The 16,156-nt window shown below is 42.9% G+C and overlaps 1 long non-coding RNA gene across 1 annotated transcript in view; it reads left to right on the top strand.

Annotated features, from left to right (window-relative positions):
* Positions 1-13,051: 13,051 nt before the first annotated feature.
* Positions 13,052-16,156, top strand: part of LOC122765969 — a 48,842-nt gene continuing 45,737 nt past the window's right edge. The window contains exon 1 of the long non-coding RNA XR_006360029.1: positions 13,052-13,168. This is a non-coding gene — a long non-coding RNA (uncharacterized LOC122765969). The remainder of the gene's footprint in view (positions 13,169-16,156) is intronic.

Genomic DNA, 16,156 nt, shown 5'->3' on the forward strand with positions numbered 1-16,156 from the left:
ACAGTATAATAATGCTGTGTGGTCTCTTTTTAAGATATTAGCTTGATTTACTAGTTAATTTTTTTTTTCTTACATTTAATTGCTATTTTTAAGGAACAAAACACTGGCTTATAAAATGGGTTGTAAGAGTCATAATGTGGTTTTCTGTGAAAATAGCCTTTATTCTTCAAAATAATGTAAACATAGCATTGCTCGCTAGAGGCAGGTAGCTCTAAGTTAGCTGCATATGCTAACTCGACAGCTTTACATACAGTGTGTCGCTGTCACACATTATGTTTGTGCAGTTTTGGGTTTGACCGAGTGGAAAAAAAACGTTACTTTTACTCCACATGGTCAAGGAATATAACGATGCAAATATAGGAACAGGTGCTAGTTTTATGCTAGTTAGCTCAATCACTTCGCAGCCAAGGTCACGCTCCCCATAGAGCTCTGGTAGCGTGATATCACGCAATCCCATCATGCAGCAGTTGAAACAGAATCAAAAGCCCTGTTTAATCGGATTTGTAAGCATAGCCGATCAAGAATCTGATCTCCCTGACCAACTGCATCAATCGAGCACAGAAGCGAGTCCAAGCTACGGAATCCCACATGAATTCAATTCAATATCTTCTTTATTTTCCATGTTTCTTTCGCATTCTCCAGAGTAGAAGAGGAAACGTCAAAAAGTTAAAGATGTGGGAATAATGTCTTCCATATTCGTGAAAAGTCATTCTAGGGGGCAGTTTTATTTAGTCTGTCAAGTTGTGCGACTTAATGCTCGATCTCCATGGCTTTAAAGGGCGCGGTGACCTCTAACAGCTTGAAACCGGGGTTGGTTTTCTTTTGTCGGACATAGTGCACCCAACAATAGCGGACTCGGCGGGAATCATACCCTTCACTTCGGCAATCTTAAACACTCACTGTGTAGTCACCAGTCAGCCATGGCAGACACTGCTCTGCTCACCTTTGGGCATGAATGTGAAATGTACGCGCGGAGTCTGTCGCGGAAAGCTGCTTCTGCTCGCCGAGATAGTTAGCGACGCGGGGATGACGTGGCCGTGACATTTGCAGTTGTCTAAACGAGGAGAGATAAAAGCTCGGGTGACCTTCTCTCCATCTAGGAAGGATAAGAACAACTTCATTTTTAATACGTATCTGAATTGCATGAAGCCTGCCACAGCAGTGTCTTTACCTGCAACTTCTGCAACTGTCAGAAGCACTCGCGGCTCCTCTGCCTGCTCTCTCCTTTGTGTTGGCAGACACATTTTCTGCCGAGACTGAGAGGAATAAAAGTTTCTCCAAATAAGACCCAATTTTGGATTTATTTTTCAAGTTTGGAGAGACACTTTTGGTACTTTACAGAGTTGGAGAACTTTGGTTATCACAGGTTCTTTTATCTTTTCTTCTTTTCCCCCGCCTCTGTAAGAATTGTTATTTGTCCTCAGTGTCTCTCCGGTGTATTCCAGCTTTAATACTTTAAATGGAGCTCAACAGCTGGGTCAGAGCAGCTCTGATTACATCTGTGACCCTCTCACACCAGTCTCTACTTGAAGGTTTGTAGCGTTAAATGCTGTTAAGTCCACCCAAACCATTTTTTTGGTTTTGTTTTTTGTCTACAGTCATTTCCTGATGTTTACATGGTGCCATCATTAGATTTAATAGCCTGTGTGTGTGTGTGTGTGTGTGTGTGTGTGTGTTTAAGCAGGCATCACTTTGGGTGATCCTTTGTACAGTATAGCTCATTAGAGAATAAAACTCCTAAGTAAGTGACAGCAGCTCTCAGCATGCAGGCACCAACCAAGCCTCCAGCCACGAAAACACTGCAGTATCTTTCCACTTTTTTAACCAGCGCTCCATTTTCTGTTTGTTTGCTTTGAGACGGAAGCTTTGAGGGGAAAAAATGGGATATTAATGCTTCATATAGTGGCATGGAAATGATTTCTGTGTCACTAAAATATATGGAAAAAACACACGGCACGCCACTCAGGAGGAGTCAGATTTAGCTTTTTATTGGCTGCTTTGCCGCCGGAGCGTTTGTTAGGTAAGATTATCCCTGATTCATACAACAAATCAACTTCCCTCTAAGCTTTATCGGCTTCCTATCGTGAGCGCTGCTGATTTAATCAGCCCATTGGGTTTGCAATAACATCAGAGTGGTTAGATATTATCAGGAGGAAATCTGTACAATCCCATAGTGTGACAAGGCTTTAGTGACAAACTGTCGGGGATGGAGATCTGAAGGGAACCGTGAGACGCAAATATTACACCGCAGATGGATTAAAGAATATTGTTTGAAATGAATTATGGTGTTGCAGAAAGACTGACGAGACTTGCGCGTGCGTGCGTGCGTGTGTACGGTTATAGTTACACAAGCCACGGCTGACGCTGTCATTAAATAGCCCCTCGGCCCCTCTTCTGATTTGTTTATTCTGCACTGGGCTTGGGAGTAGGTGGCAAACAGATGGGCATCCATGAATTATGGAAATGATGGGCTTTGATTAACCACCACACACTCTGCTGGATAAAAGTAACTCCAGGGTTGCCAAGTTATGTGGTGCACTGGGCTGTGCCGTCAGTCACTCGGCAGAGTAATAGACCCATGATGTTTGGTTCCCGTCACTTACAGCTCTATATTTTAAATATTAAGTGCTGTATTTCTTTATGGATCGCCGATATACTTAGCACTGGTTGGCGTGCAGTTCAAGATCCTGTTCCGTGTTTATTTATGCAGATTATTAGGTCAATAGCTTAATTTAGATTAGTGAACTACAATTTTATACAGCCAACATTCACCAGTTAATAAATATTATATTAGACACTGTTTTCTGGGCTTGACCAATATTTCCTTTTGTTTATGTGACAACAACGGAGGGGAAACACTGTATCACTGTAACACTTTTATCGACCCATCACAAATGTCAGACATAAATTATTAAGGCTAATTTTATTGGTAAACTATTGGAAAGATTTAGGTTACTGCTGCCTCCGGGATGGGTATCTGCTAATAAAATTAGGACATTGGGAAGCACCGTGCTGCTCTTTCTTGATAATTATCGTCCCCTATTTCCAAGATTTGCCATCATCGGGGGTGGCAATTGTCATGGAAGACGAGTTCTTGAAAGATTGGACTACTTTTGGATCACGTTATATTATCATAGGTGGAAAAGTAAACCCCCTATACATGTGTTTCTGGTCTCGCTATTAACACAAATTTGCAAATTTTCTTCTTCTTCTTCTTATTTCTTTCCCACATATTCAAAAAGTAAACTTACAAATTGCTGGCGATACACTGCTATAGTTAGTCATGCGTATCGCTCCTTTAATCCATCTGTAACTTTCATCAAACCAGAGTCAGACATGTAAAGTGCTTAATCAAAGCTTTTGACTGCACACATTGATTTCTTTGAAACCGCTACCGGTGATGTCAGTACTGGCTTTGCAACTGGCGTGCAACCAACAGCCCCCCCGCCCCCCCAACCCTAACCCTATAGCTGCTGAATCCACCACCAGCACCACAACATGAGCCATCAGCGCCCACACACACACACACACACACACACACCACGTTCCCCCATCTCTCCACTAAATGAAGAGAGACAGTCTTATCCCGTAACCAACACGGAAAAGCAATTAAAAAGGAATTAAGGGTGTGCAGGGAGAAATTGGATATGATATCTGTCGCCTATTGTAAATGTCAACGTTATTACTGTGTTGTTGTTTTCCATTCCTTTGCTGCTCTGGCCGTTTTCAGGAGTGACAGCCCCCAAAGTCTGCCGGGGCCTTAATGAAGCCATCTCGGCGCCCACAGTCGCAGCGTTTTAAGGTGAAGAGCTGCTGCTTATCCTCTTCCTCACACAGGTCTCATTAAGATCAGTTTTGCCCCACCCCCGGATGCCGACACCCACTCTTTTTTTTTCCCTCCTCCGTCCCTGTCCTCGAGCAAATGACTGATGATTAACACTCGTGATTTGCCGTGAAATACCGTTGCACCACAGGTTAGGCTGAATGTGTTTTTTTTTTCTTCCGTCGGGCTCAGCTCGCACCACGGAGGAGTGGTGATTACCTCAGGTATTAAATAATATGAATTTTGATAAGGCAAGAAAAAGTAAATGAAACGTGCAGAAAAGTGCATTTTGTAGGCTTTCCCCTGGACTTGATTTTGGTCTGTTAAAAATATCCAGCAGTCATATCAAGCTGGTGCATAATCAGTACATGCAAATTAATACAATTTAGATTACAGGCTTCACTCTTGGCAAACTAATCTCCATCAACTACTATATATTATCAATTTTGCCATAAAATCTTGCAATCCAAGGAGTCAAAAGAGGTGAATAAAAGTCATTGTATATGGATTGGTTTAGTCAGGTTACGTAAAATGTTATCTTTGGCTCCAAAGATGAAATCCGTTTTTTCAAGGCTATAAAACTGGAGCACTTCAAAGTACAATTTTTGACATTTAAAATTAAAAATGCAACAATTACTTGGCACAAATGTGGAAACTTTTGTGGTTGGTGGAAGTTTAAAGAGCCATTCGCCGTTGGATAGACTACGAATGAATCCGTCTTATCTCTACCAACAGACTGAAGTATATCAGGTAACTGAAGGCAACTGTGATTCCCAGATCCTGACGATTAATGAATTATTACCCTTAATTAATTCATTTTTGCGATTTCAGTGTGAAACATTCGGTAGAAAGTGTCTGCAGTTGGACTTTTTTCCCCCTGCATCTGTCGAGTGAGAATTGCTCATGAAGGGTTTACTCTTGTGACAGAAAAATCTACCTGGAAATGGGAGTTTTGGACACAGTGCAAAAGCAATTTCACTTGCCCATCACCACCGCCTGCTGTCTGAGCTGTCACTGAAAACATAAAGAGAAAAAAATTCTGAAGGGAGCCAGTGAAAAGGAATTATGCCGGAATATCCAAGTTGAGCATGGCTGGCTGTAATACTGTAATACATAAACGTCTTGTTTTATCACACTTTAATTTGCTCGCGGGGCTCTTATTCCACACGTTGCAGGCCTGGCTCAGATGGATTGCCGTTCCTCTGGCTGCTGCCTGAACTCTTATTTCTTTTTTCCTGAGAAAAATGCTGCCTCTCTCTCTCTCTTTCAACCCCGTGCTTCAAATTCATGCAGATATCCAGTCGGTGCGGCTGCTGCCTGATACTGTTGGCCACTGCAGAGCTCCACTGGAGCGATTTGGGGGGGGGGGCTTTAAGTGGCTTCTTCAAGAGCACCACCGTCGTGGTGTTTGTGGAGCGAGCTGAGCCCGAGAGCGTCGCTCAACCATTCCCATCCTCCACATCTGTGCTGAAAATCTCATAAGTTGACGTAGACGAGAGTAATTCCTCTCACTGTTTCTGTGATTGTGACACAAGAAAGAGTCTGTGTGTGTGTGTGTGTGTGTGTGTGCACGTTTCACAGCTTCCTTTGTTCTTTCTCTCTCTCACACACACACACACACACACACATCATGCAGTCTGTTTTGTGTGTCCCATTTCATCCCGCTGTATAATGGAAGTGGGTGACAGCCACGTCTGAAGTCAAAAGATGAAAGACATCATTTACAAGTAGGTGTCTCCTCTCCTTCTGTGTGTGCGTGCGTGTGTGTGTGTGTCTCTCTCACACACACACACACACACACACACACACATGCACGTTACTGGGAATGAATGTTACCGGATGCAGCAATAACTCAAGGTGGCCTGTGCTGCTTTTAACACAACAGTTAAAGTGGCTGGTGGATTGAACCGAATGATCTTGTTGGAAACTGCTGCCTAATCTCTCTCTCTCTCTCCCTCTCTCTCTCTCTCTCTCTCTCTCTCTCTCTCTCTCTCTCTCCCTCCTCTGTTGGAACTTTTTTAAGGACACGTACATACTCACACTCGTGTAAAGGGCTTTGTCACAGTACATCAAATGACAAAACTCGAAATAATAATCGAAACAGATAGAATAATGTTTCTCAATGCACAATGTCCATGTATGTATATATAGATACTTACTTATGTATAGTCTGTACATACTAGAGTATTCAATGTCCTTTCCTAACATATATTTCCTTTTTTGTTCCCACTTTATATTTCTTTATATTCTTGTATGTTTACAGTCTTAGAGCGACGTTACATTTCACTCTGGGCTATGTCTTTGTTGATTTCAATTGAATTCATTTACAATTAAGTTGTCAATAGTAAACAACAGTTTAAAAGACCTTTTTTGATTTAATCTTACCATAGATAATTTGAAGAAAGACCCCAAACATGGTATTAAAATAAGAGTGTTTAAGGTTAATGTTAGTACTTGCATACACTCTCTCTATATAAAAATGGACATGCAAACTCTCACGTGCTATTATCTATTAATCCTCTAAATGGGAGCATAATGTAAAAAAACAACAACCTGAAATTCAACATGAAAATCGTGTTGAAGAAAACCCGAAACTAGCATTTGAAATAAATCTAGTGAGAAATCAGAAGTTTTTTTCCACCAGTACAGTCGAGTCGCCCCCTGGTGGCTAAATTCTACTCCCTTCCTGGTCTTCACTGATAAAAACAGCAGCACAAATGCACACGTCAATGTTCAAAATGTATATAAATACTTGTAAAAGGAAAGAGGAACTATAATAACCTGGTATTTTACCGGTGGATGTGTCCACATTGTGCTTTGTAAGACATAATTAGTCCTGTTTGCAGGTGCACTCGTCAACCGAGGGATTCATCAGTGAAACGTAAGACAGTACTTTCCAAGAAGAGACGCCCGTATCGTCAGTGGCTGAGATACTCTGTGTTTCTGACAGTGACACAATGGGCTTTTCATTCACCTCCTGCTTCTTCCTTTGTTTCAGCTGCTTGAGTGTGAAAACCTTCTCTTCTTCCAATTACAAGAGACACAACCTGCAGGGTCTGATTTGTCTCTCGTAATCTCTGCAGTTCCTTTTCTGCCGCATCCTGCACTGCACCCTCTGGTGTGCACGAGCGCCACGAGGGGTTAGACTACAACCAGCGCTGGTCGTCAACCCTCTGCACCTTGTCTTGATGCCCTTGAGCAGTAATTGGTTGAATCCCTCCAGAATCTTGACTTGAGGGCACAGAAATCCATGGCTCCCCAATCAGCTGGCTGTCAATCATTCTGCCAACTAAACTAAAGCCAGGGATAACTAACAGGCTGAGATTGGAATTTAGAGTTAGGGAGACATAAATCTCTCAGACAAGTTTGTGCTTGGCTGCAGGTAGCACTCTTTTATAGGCAGAGCTATCACCAAATTGAAAGATAGGGATGTTGTTGCCAACACGGCAGTTAGGGGGCAAAGCTAACGTCCAATCTGGACTGCTAATACAGAGAGAGGGAGAGAGAGAGGGTGTGTCATTTTCTTTTTCTAAATATGTAAAAGTGACCACATATTGGCAATCCAAGTAAAAACAAATAATGAATAACATAAATGAAAACTGTTTAAGATGCATTCTTCAAATGTAAAGGTCCTTGAAGGGATAGTTATGTTTAAGTGCATTTATATTAGGCATTGGCATTTCCGTGGTTTTATCTGAGGTTCTCCTCAGGTTAGTTAGAACGTAAACCAAAAAAACGCTTGGAGAACATTCCCTCAGGGTCAGGTAGGAGCCCGACGTTCCCTAAACGTTGAGGGAACCAAAAACTGAAACGTTCTCCAATGGTTGCTCCGTGGTTTCCACACAATATGTGTATACCGTAATTAATGTTTGAAGGTTGTGACAAAGCAACGTTAGGGGAACGTTCTGGGAACCTAAAGAGAACGTTCTGAAGTAGTCCTGTGTTCTGTTTCCTGTTTTATTTTGAAATAATTACCATGGCCTCTGGTTTCAGAGTCTGCTTCCTGTAAAGTTTCCCTCCTCTGTGATTACCCTGATGTGTTTCACCTGTTTACCGTCATCGTTATCCCTCCACCTGTGTCTGTTCCCCGACCGGTAAGCATCCTTGTCATTATCTGTAGTAACTAGTAGCCTTTTGTGTTTCGGTATGTTTTGTTGCCTTGTGCTTTTGGATACCTGCTTTTGTTCGAGACCAGTGAAAGGGTTTTGTTTTTTTTCCCCTTCACACCGAGACTGCTGTTGAGCTGTGCTTTTGAGTCCACATCCAGTGTTTGTTCAGCCTGATACTGGGAACCTTTTGAGAATGTTCTCTAAAGGTTGTATGAAGGTGAGGAAAATGTTCCATATCAACCACAGGACAACCTAGGGGGAACCTTCTGGTTTTTTTTTTTTAAATGTAGGTGTAATGGAAAACCCTATGAGTGACTTCGGCCAAGTGTGCCGCCATGCACGCCACTGTAGGTCACAGTTGTGTATATAATCAAATGAATGACAGCTGAGACCATGTTCGAGGGTGCATGCTGGGTCACTGTCGCACCGCCCCGACTTGCACGAGGTGAATTGAGCCATCGTCCGTGTGATCAGCAACACCTGTGCTTTTGCTGCTGAAACAAGTCAAAGTGGCTGCTGTGCTAAGGGGCCATTAGCGGAATTACTGGACAACATGATGCATATTCATATCTTCCGAAATGTCTGGAAAACAAAGCTCATTACTGAAAAGGAAAAAAAACTGTGCTGTCTCCTCAGGGGGGAAAAAAACCCACATATTTCATTGGTTGTGCTGCAGCGAATGCAAAATTTCTCCCTCTTTTAAATGCTGTGAAAGACTTTCTCTAAAGTGGTCGCGCAGTATCGCGCTCTTTATCGCTGCTTCCCAGTTCACCAATAAAGACCTTTTAATTTGCTCTCAGTGGACGAGGTGTGAATGCACCATGCGGTTTCCTCGAGGACATCAGCGGCTGAGCCACCCTCTGATCAGCGAGGCCATCGTTTAACACTTAGAGGAGCAGTCAGCGGCCTTCTTTTGAGTGTCATAAGCCCCCTCCCCAGGTCTCCACCCCTGCAGAAGTGTCCTTTTAATAACGACTCTTTGCCAGGGGCCGCAAACAGCCGACCCCGCCATCTGACCTTCCCGGCATGGCGAGGCTGGGCAAGTAGCGCAGCAGCTCGGGGAAATCAATAGAGAATTAGAAAGTTCACAAGCCACGACGCTGCCGCTCATTGATCACACAGGAAGGGCAGCAGTCGATGTAATCTCATGCAGCGGTGATTAATGCAACAAAATGATGATCTGCGCCGACACAATCATTCTCACCCTTCTTGAGGAGACTCACCGCTGTGTATAAATCAAGGCCGGTAGTTTAACCTTTATTTTGTTCAGATTTGTCGATTCACGTCCACAGAGGACCAGCTCTTCCTTTTGGAGGATTTATCAGCGTGAAATGAATGATCTGTATCCACCACAATGTAAGAGTGATATATAATTCATGTTCGGACTCCAACTGTGTTTTACCCCATTCCTCACTTTGTTGCCCAAGATAGAGAGTCGATATCCATGTCAGTGGTCCTGCCTTGTGGTACTTAGCGTACCAGAGACTGGATGTGTAAAATGAAACATTTGGTTCATTTCCACTCCCTTTGGACGCAGTATTTTCCTTGTATTGTACAACATAGGCCTATTTCTTTATCAGTTATTGGTGCATTCGTGTTAAAGGATCTCGCTTTTATGTTTATTTATTATATGAATGCAACTGAAATAAAGATATTCATTCATTCACTTTATATGGAGCTACAATCTAGGACATGTGTAATGGTGGCATGAGAGTGCCTAACTGTGTGCAGTATTCATTAGCCTACTATTCACTTTATAACACGAGTACTTTTTCAGTACAACGTGATGTGCGTTTTGTCAAATATTGTCCAAAGTTAGGACCCAAAAGCCTGAAGCCAGAGGTTCAATTCAGGGTTGAAATTTAAGTAACTTGAATGGGGAAAAAATGTGGAACAATAGTGTGGTGGATATTAAGGCTGCTGGGGCTGGCTGATGCTATAAACAGACTGGAAGTTTCAGAGTCGTTAGATCTCGGCGGGGACAGGGAAAGACACTAGTTGGTCACAATGAATCAGGTCCATCCATCCATCAGCTACCACTTTATCCTCCACATCACATGAGGGTCGCGGAGGGCACCGGTTTGAAAGGCAGGGTACAGGTCGCCACTCCATCACATGGAGGCAAACAACCATCCACTCTCACACTCACACATACGCTCAATTTCGAGTGTCCAATTCACCTAATCCCCAAATCTGCATGTTTTTGGACCGATGATGATACAAAAATATCAACATCAAGTGCAGGACTGAAGTAAACGGAGTAAATGTTACAGGACTTTGGACGTCACATGACTCACACCGTCATGACCAAGAAAGCTGGTTGTGTTTAGTAGTTGTCTTGTGTCAACGTTGTCTTTTATTTTGAAATTTCACTTTGGTAACTTGCCCTTTCCCCTTGTGTTTTTCCCACCAGTCTTGATTGTCTTCCCCGCTCTGATTGTTTCTACCTGTTTCCCATTACTGTGTGTGTGTGTATATATGGTCTGCGTCTCCCTTTTTGTCTGTTGCCAGTTCGTCTTGCCTCGTGAACCAGTGTAACCCCTGTACGATTGTCTTGTCAAGATTTGTCAGCGTTCGCTCCATGCCCCTGTCTCGTCAGGTTCTGTACTTTTTGTTTGCTGCTTTGTCAAGCCCTTGTTTTTGCTAGTAGTTTTCCCCTCGAATTAGTGTTTTTTTGTTTGTTAGCTTTCCTCAGAAGAGTATTTTATTTATTAGCTTTATTAGCCCTTGTTTTTGCTAGTAGTTTTTCCCTCGAAAGAGTTTTTTTGTTTGTTAGCTTTCCTGGAAAGAGTGGTTTTGTTAGCTTTCCTCAAAAGAGTGGTTTTGTTTGTTAGCTTCCCTCAAAGAAGTATTTTATTTATTAGCTTTATTAGCCCTTGTTTTTGCTAGTAGTTTTTCCCTCAAAAGAGTGTTTTTTGTTTGTTAGCTTCCCTCCAAAGAGTATTTTAAGTATTAGCTTTGTTAGCCCTTGTTTTTGCTAGTAGTTTTTCCCCTCGAAAGAGTGGTTTTTCGTTGCACTTTCAAAATAAATGTGTTTTTTACTTTGTTTCCCAAGTCTTGTTACTGGGTCCAAGTCCTTCGTTCAGTAATGACACCAATGGTGCATTTCACAAGTATCGAAACAGCAGGAGTGAACATTATTCTGCTGTGTTCAGACATCAGATCTTCAACTTTAATAAACCTTTCTTAGAAAAGGCATGAACGTGGTTATAAAAGTTAGTTAGCGTTGGAATCTACGCCTGATATGAAGAAGTCATTATATAAGCAGAATCTGTTGCCCGTAGATTCCCATTACTCCAGTGATCCACCTCTATCTTCTCTCCTTTGACTGTCCCTTTTATGACCTTTCATGAATTGCCTGGTTTATAACATTAAAGAAGTCAGTTATACTCTTATGTCAGTCTGTGGAAATGGCCAAAATGGCATTGCTATGGTTCTGGTTCTGTTGCATGACGTCAACTCGTTGACCTTCATCGCCTTGATGGGTGGATTTCAGCCGAAATCTGCAGGTGAACATGCAGCAGAGGAAGCCACACCCTGACACACAAATACTAAGAAAAGCTGTAATGTTGCATTAATGCTGTGTGAGTACTGTCAAATAGTCAGGCCCACCTTCCGCTCTTCACCAAATCCACAACTGGAGGCTTCAAAAATTCAGTTAACACACCAGTGGGTGACATGATGGGGAGTTTGAACATGAATCTCAGACACTCTATTTAGAAATTAAGATTTCAATGTGTCTAAACTTCAGAGTTTATCTTTTAAAAGTGTGGAATTGTTGTCCTGTATTTTATTCCAGTATTTCAGGCGGTTTACACCGGCTACCATGCTGAGCACCACTTGCATTAACATTCAGGTTGATCAAAGCAGTCCCATAATTCATTTCTGCTCTGTTGGGAGCATCTCCACAAAGCACAAGTGGCCATCTCGTTATTTGATGAGCACGATAATTATTTCAGCCATATGTCAAGGTTTTTGAAAGCACCTGAGCTGAACGAGCCGAAAAACAATTTCCCACGACAAACCGTCTTTATTTTCCTTTTATTCGTAATTTGCCCCTTTATCTATCGTCGTTATCTTGGCCATTCCTTCAACACGTCCAAAAAACACGCTCCCAGTTCCCTCTCTCGCCCCCAACCCCCACCGCTATCCCGTTTGCTTGATTATGTCGAGCCAGAGTCGGGAAAGTGTCACTATGGAAACAGGGGCAGAGGCAGAGGAGGGCTCTCGATGGGAGAAAGGGGAAGAAAAAAAAATGGGTAGAGAAAGAGAGAGAGAGAGGGAAAAAGACTGGGAACTGGCCAGTGCTGAGGAATCCATGAGTGGTCATCTGACGCCAATCTTATTACAATAAAGGGCAGGTAACAAATCAACTTTATTCATCAGTCAGTAGTGGAGTCGCTCAGCTGGGTGATATAATGTCACCTCGCCGTACTATGAGTGCCTTTCTATTCACGTCAGTATTCATTAGTCCACGCTCCTAACATCACCGAGACTGAAAGGGAAAGCTATGAATAACATATTAGATTTCAGCCTCATTCTTCTGCAATAAATATTATAAATCACCGGCTCCTCTGTGGCACTTATCAATAAATGACTGTGACCTTTAACTCGGTTAAGCTGAACAACACTGGACCATCGTCAGCATTCAGTCACTCACTCAGTGAGACGCTGACATTACCTCTTTTTTTTTTTAGCAAAATATACAAATTAAGGATATTATTTGGATAAAATGGTCCAAATTTCACTCAGTTGAGGCCATAGTCTTCAGTATTCTACAATTAGACAGAAAACAGAAAACTTTAAATCCTTGTTTGTTTTCCAGCTCATGATGTGTAGAAATAGCTGGAAAACAATCCTTAAATCTGAGGAGTAGAAAGTGTGGGAGACATGAGAGTAAAGAGGGAGCAGGTTAGAAAAGGGGAGGAGTAATAAAAAAAAAAAAAAAAAAAAAGGGGAGGGAGGGTCAGAATGGGAGGTATGATAGTGAGGGGGGCTGAGACAGAGGCAGAGCGAGCCAGAGGCAGAGGCAGAGGCAGGGAGGAGGCAAGTGGAGGAGCAGCTCTCCTCCTGAGTCTCCATCCCAGAGAAGACGCGGAGAGGAAGAAGACCAGGAGAAGTCTCCAGTCCCGCCCGCCCGCCTGCCCACCAGCCGGCCAGCCCGCCTCACCACAGCATCCATCCCAGCAGCTGCAGAAATTTACCCCCACCACCCACCCCAGACATCTGCTTTGAGGTACGTTACCTCTCACTGTCTCCGTTTTGAGCCTCTCCTCCTTTTCATCTTTATCAGGATGGTAGAGCAGCAGCAGCAGGAGCAGGAGGGTGTTAAGTAGAGAGTGTCTGTGTGTGTGTGTGTGTGTGTGAGATCCTGCCAAGTACAATCTTTTTACAGCATAAGGTTGCACTGTATGTGTGTGAATGTGTGTGTGTGAGCACAACAGAGTCTATTTCATCCAAATGTCAGCAGTGATTCGGCTCAGATGTAGTTTTCTTTGTCATTCAGTGTGTGATAATGTTCCCTGTCAGACTCATTCGCAGCACAGATTCAAAAGAGAATGAAAAAGTTCATTGTGATCATGAACCAGATGTTGTTTCTTTCTGTTCTCTTGTGTCCATCCTTCTATTCACACGTATACATTCATACACATGTGCAGAGCATGAGAACATCCTGTCAAAATGAGCTTCTACTCTGTTCTGCCTTTTGACAGCTGTTACTTTCTCTATATTATCATCGTAATGCGTTATAAATAGTGAAGGAGAACGATTTAAAAAAAAAAAATAGTGTCTTCACAATGAGACGGTTACCTGAAAGCAGTGTGTAAAGCCACGCCGCCGCTAACAGACTCACACTTCCTCTGACCTAAGTCTCCTAAGTGTGTGTCAACCGCTCTCTTCATTAGTGCCATTAAGGACGCTCTAATGTTATCAGGCACATTTGCAGTATTGATCTTCTAACCTGTCCTCAGGGGGACAAGTCCAGGCCAGTGTGTGCTCTTAAATCTTTTTCTTTCTTTTTTTTTTATCAGTATGCAGCAGAGACTGTTTGAGAACACAGAGCAGAATTATTGAGTGGACTCTAGCGCAGAGGCTTGTCTTTGTGCAGGTGTCGTGATGTCATACTAGCTGGACCTTTTTCCACAGAGGGAAATGTTTAATATATAAGAGAGAGGAAGTGAACCGCGAGTGATGTCTGTGATCTGTTTTTGTGCCAGTCTGATTCAAAGTGTGTCGTTTATTTTGAGGATTCATGAAAAATTCAAAAAGTAAAAAAAATAAAAAATAAATGTGTTCTGTGGCTGAGATGATAGTGGATTACAGTGAAGAACATGTTCAAAATTTCAAAAAGAACAGAACACACTCGCCACGTCGACTATTTTTGGCACGAAAAAGTGCTTTAATACTGTAATTTCCATAATTTTCCAAAGCCTCGCTTTCAAAAAGCCATTTTGCTCCAGTAATTGCATATTAATTTAAGGGTTTTGCACTTTCCCCTCAGTATCCTCATCTGAAATTTTCCTTTCAAATGCTCTGATTTGCATAAAACCTGTTGATAAGGTCTAATTATGAAGGTGACGCGTAATTCACACATAACTTCTTGCCTTGCAACTCATTAAGTGTGCGATATAAGAATGAATACTGTGATTTGTCCATTATTATCTTGAATCTCATGTCAGACGTTGGTGAAAATGTTTTCCCCTGTCTGAGCAACTGTGCAAATCCTAAACATATTCAGTTTTCAATGCAAGACTCGTAACGTGTGCAGATATTGACGTTGGAGAGGCTGTAGCGGCTCAACAGAGTTTAGGGCCTAAAGGTTACGGGATCGATTGTCGATGTCTTGTTTCAACGCCACATATCCGATTAAATACGCCGAAGCAGAACAATAAAATCATGTCTTCTGTCACTCTGTCGGAAAATGTGTTACGAACCACCTCGCCGGCTTATAGGCTTTTAAAATACGACATTATCAAGTCTGAAACGCAGGGGGTGTGTTTCTGCTCGCACAAACGTAGGGAACAAAGCAGGTGAACTTCACCGCTTGTCCGTGTCTGTACATAATATTAAAGTAAAGGCACAGGCATGATATTTTATGGAGCAGTTTAACAACATGCGGCACACACACACACAAACACAGAGCTGGTTTAGATTCAGCCCTGCCTTCTCTTCCCCTCTGTCTCCACACCAGCAGCCTGTGCAGCGTCACGCTGTGACAGTAGGAGTCTGCTCTTCTTTCTGTTCTTCATTTTAACAGAAAGTGCCAGAGCTTATTTTTGCATCGAGGGAAGATGTATTTTGCATGTAGTGTTTAGTTTGCAAACCAAAGACAGTGCCGTTATTCACAAGTGAGCTGGTAAACCACCCTTTTCAGGCGCTTTTCCACTACCAAGTCCCAGCACGGTGGGACCCCGCACACGCTTTTCCTTTAGCGATAGTACCTGGTACCCTGTGCTTTTTTTTTAGTACCTGCTCTGGCGAGCTTTCCAAGCGAACTGAGCCGATACTAAACTGTGACGTCGTCAGACTGCCGTCCACTGATTGGTCAGAGAGTGTCGCCACAGGAAGGGTCACGAGTGCGGCGTCCGGCACAAGAATCGAACCGAACAATGCCGAACTTAAAAAATCCTGAAAACTTAACGTTGAAACTGCCGAAAGCGGCTACCGCTCACAACCCGCTGCCGCTGTATTTCAGTTCAGTGACCATGCCGGAAGTACTACTGGAACAATTCTGTAAACAAATCTTTTTAATGAACTGATTCTAATGATTCATTTACTCCAAAAAACGACTGCTTTACAAGCCACTAGTCACTCGTTTGTCGCTTTGACAACTCCGCCCACGTTGAGGAGGTATAGTAATGGAAAACCATATCAAACCACGCCGATGACTGACTCTGGTGTGTCATCAAGCCATTATTTTAGACACGCCCTAAAATAACACAACACTTTGTAGTATATCGTTCTGAGCCACTATAACATATGTATATATATGTATAATGTGCGAGGAAGAGAAACTCTGCACTCACTGTGCGCGCGCTCGCAGTGGAGGTCAGCCTTGTGTAGTCGATGCATGTATTCATGTGCCTGTGGGCAGCAGCATCTGTGTATCCACGGACGGGCGTGTGGATAGCAAAGAAAGTGTATGGAGATCAATGCAGGCAGCTGTTCCCTCTGCACTTCAAACGGCGCTCTGTTGTTGGCGCAGCAACAACACTCCGACAAGGCC

This window comes from Solea senegalensis, linkage group LG3 (assembly GCF_019176455.1).
Source record: "Solea senegalensis isolate Sse05_10M linkage group LG3, IFAPA_SoseM_1, whole genome shotgun sequence".
In the NCBI taxonomy this organism is placed as follows: Eukaryota; Metazoa; Chordata; class Actinopteri; order Pleuronectiformes; family Soleidae; genus Solea; species Solea senegalensis.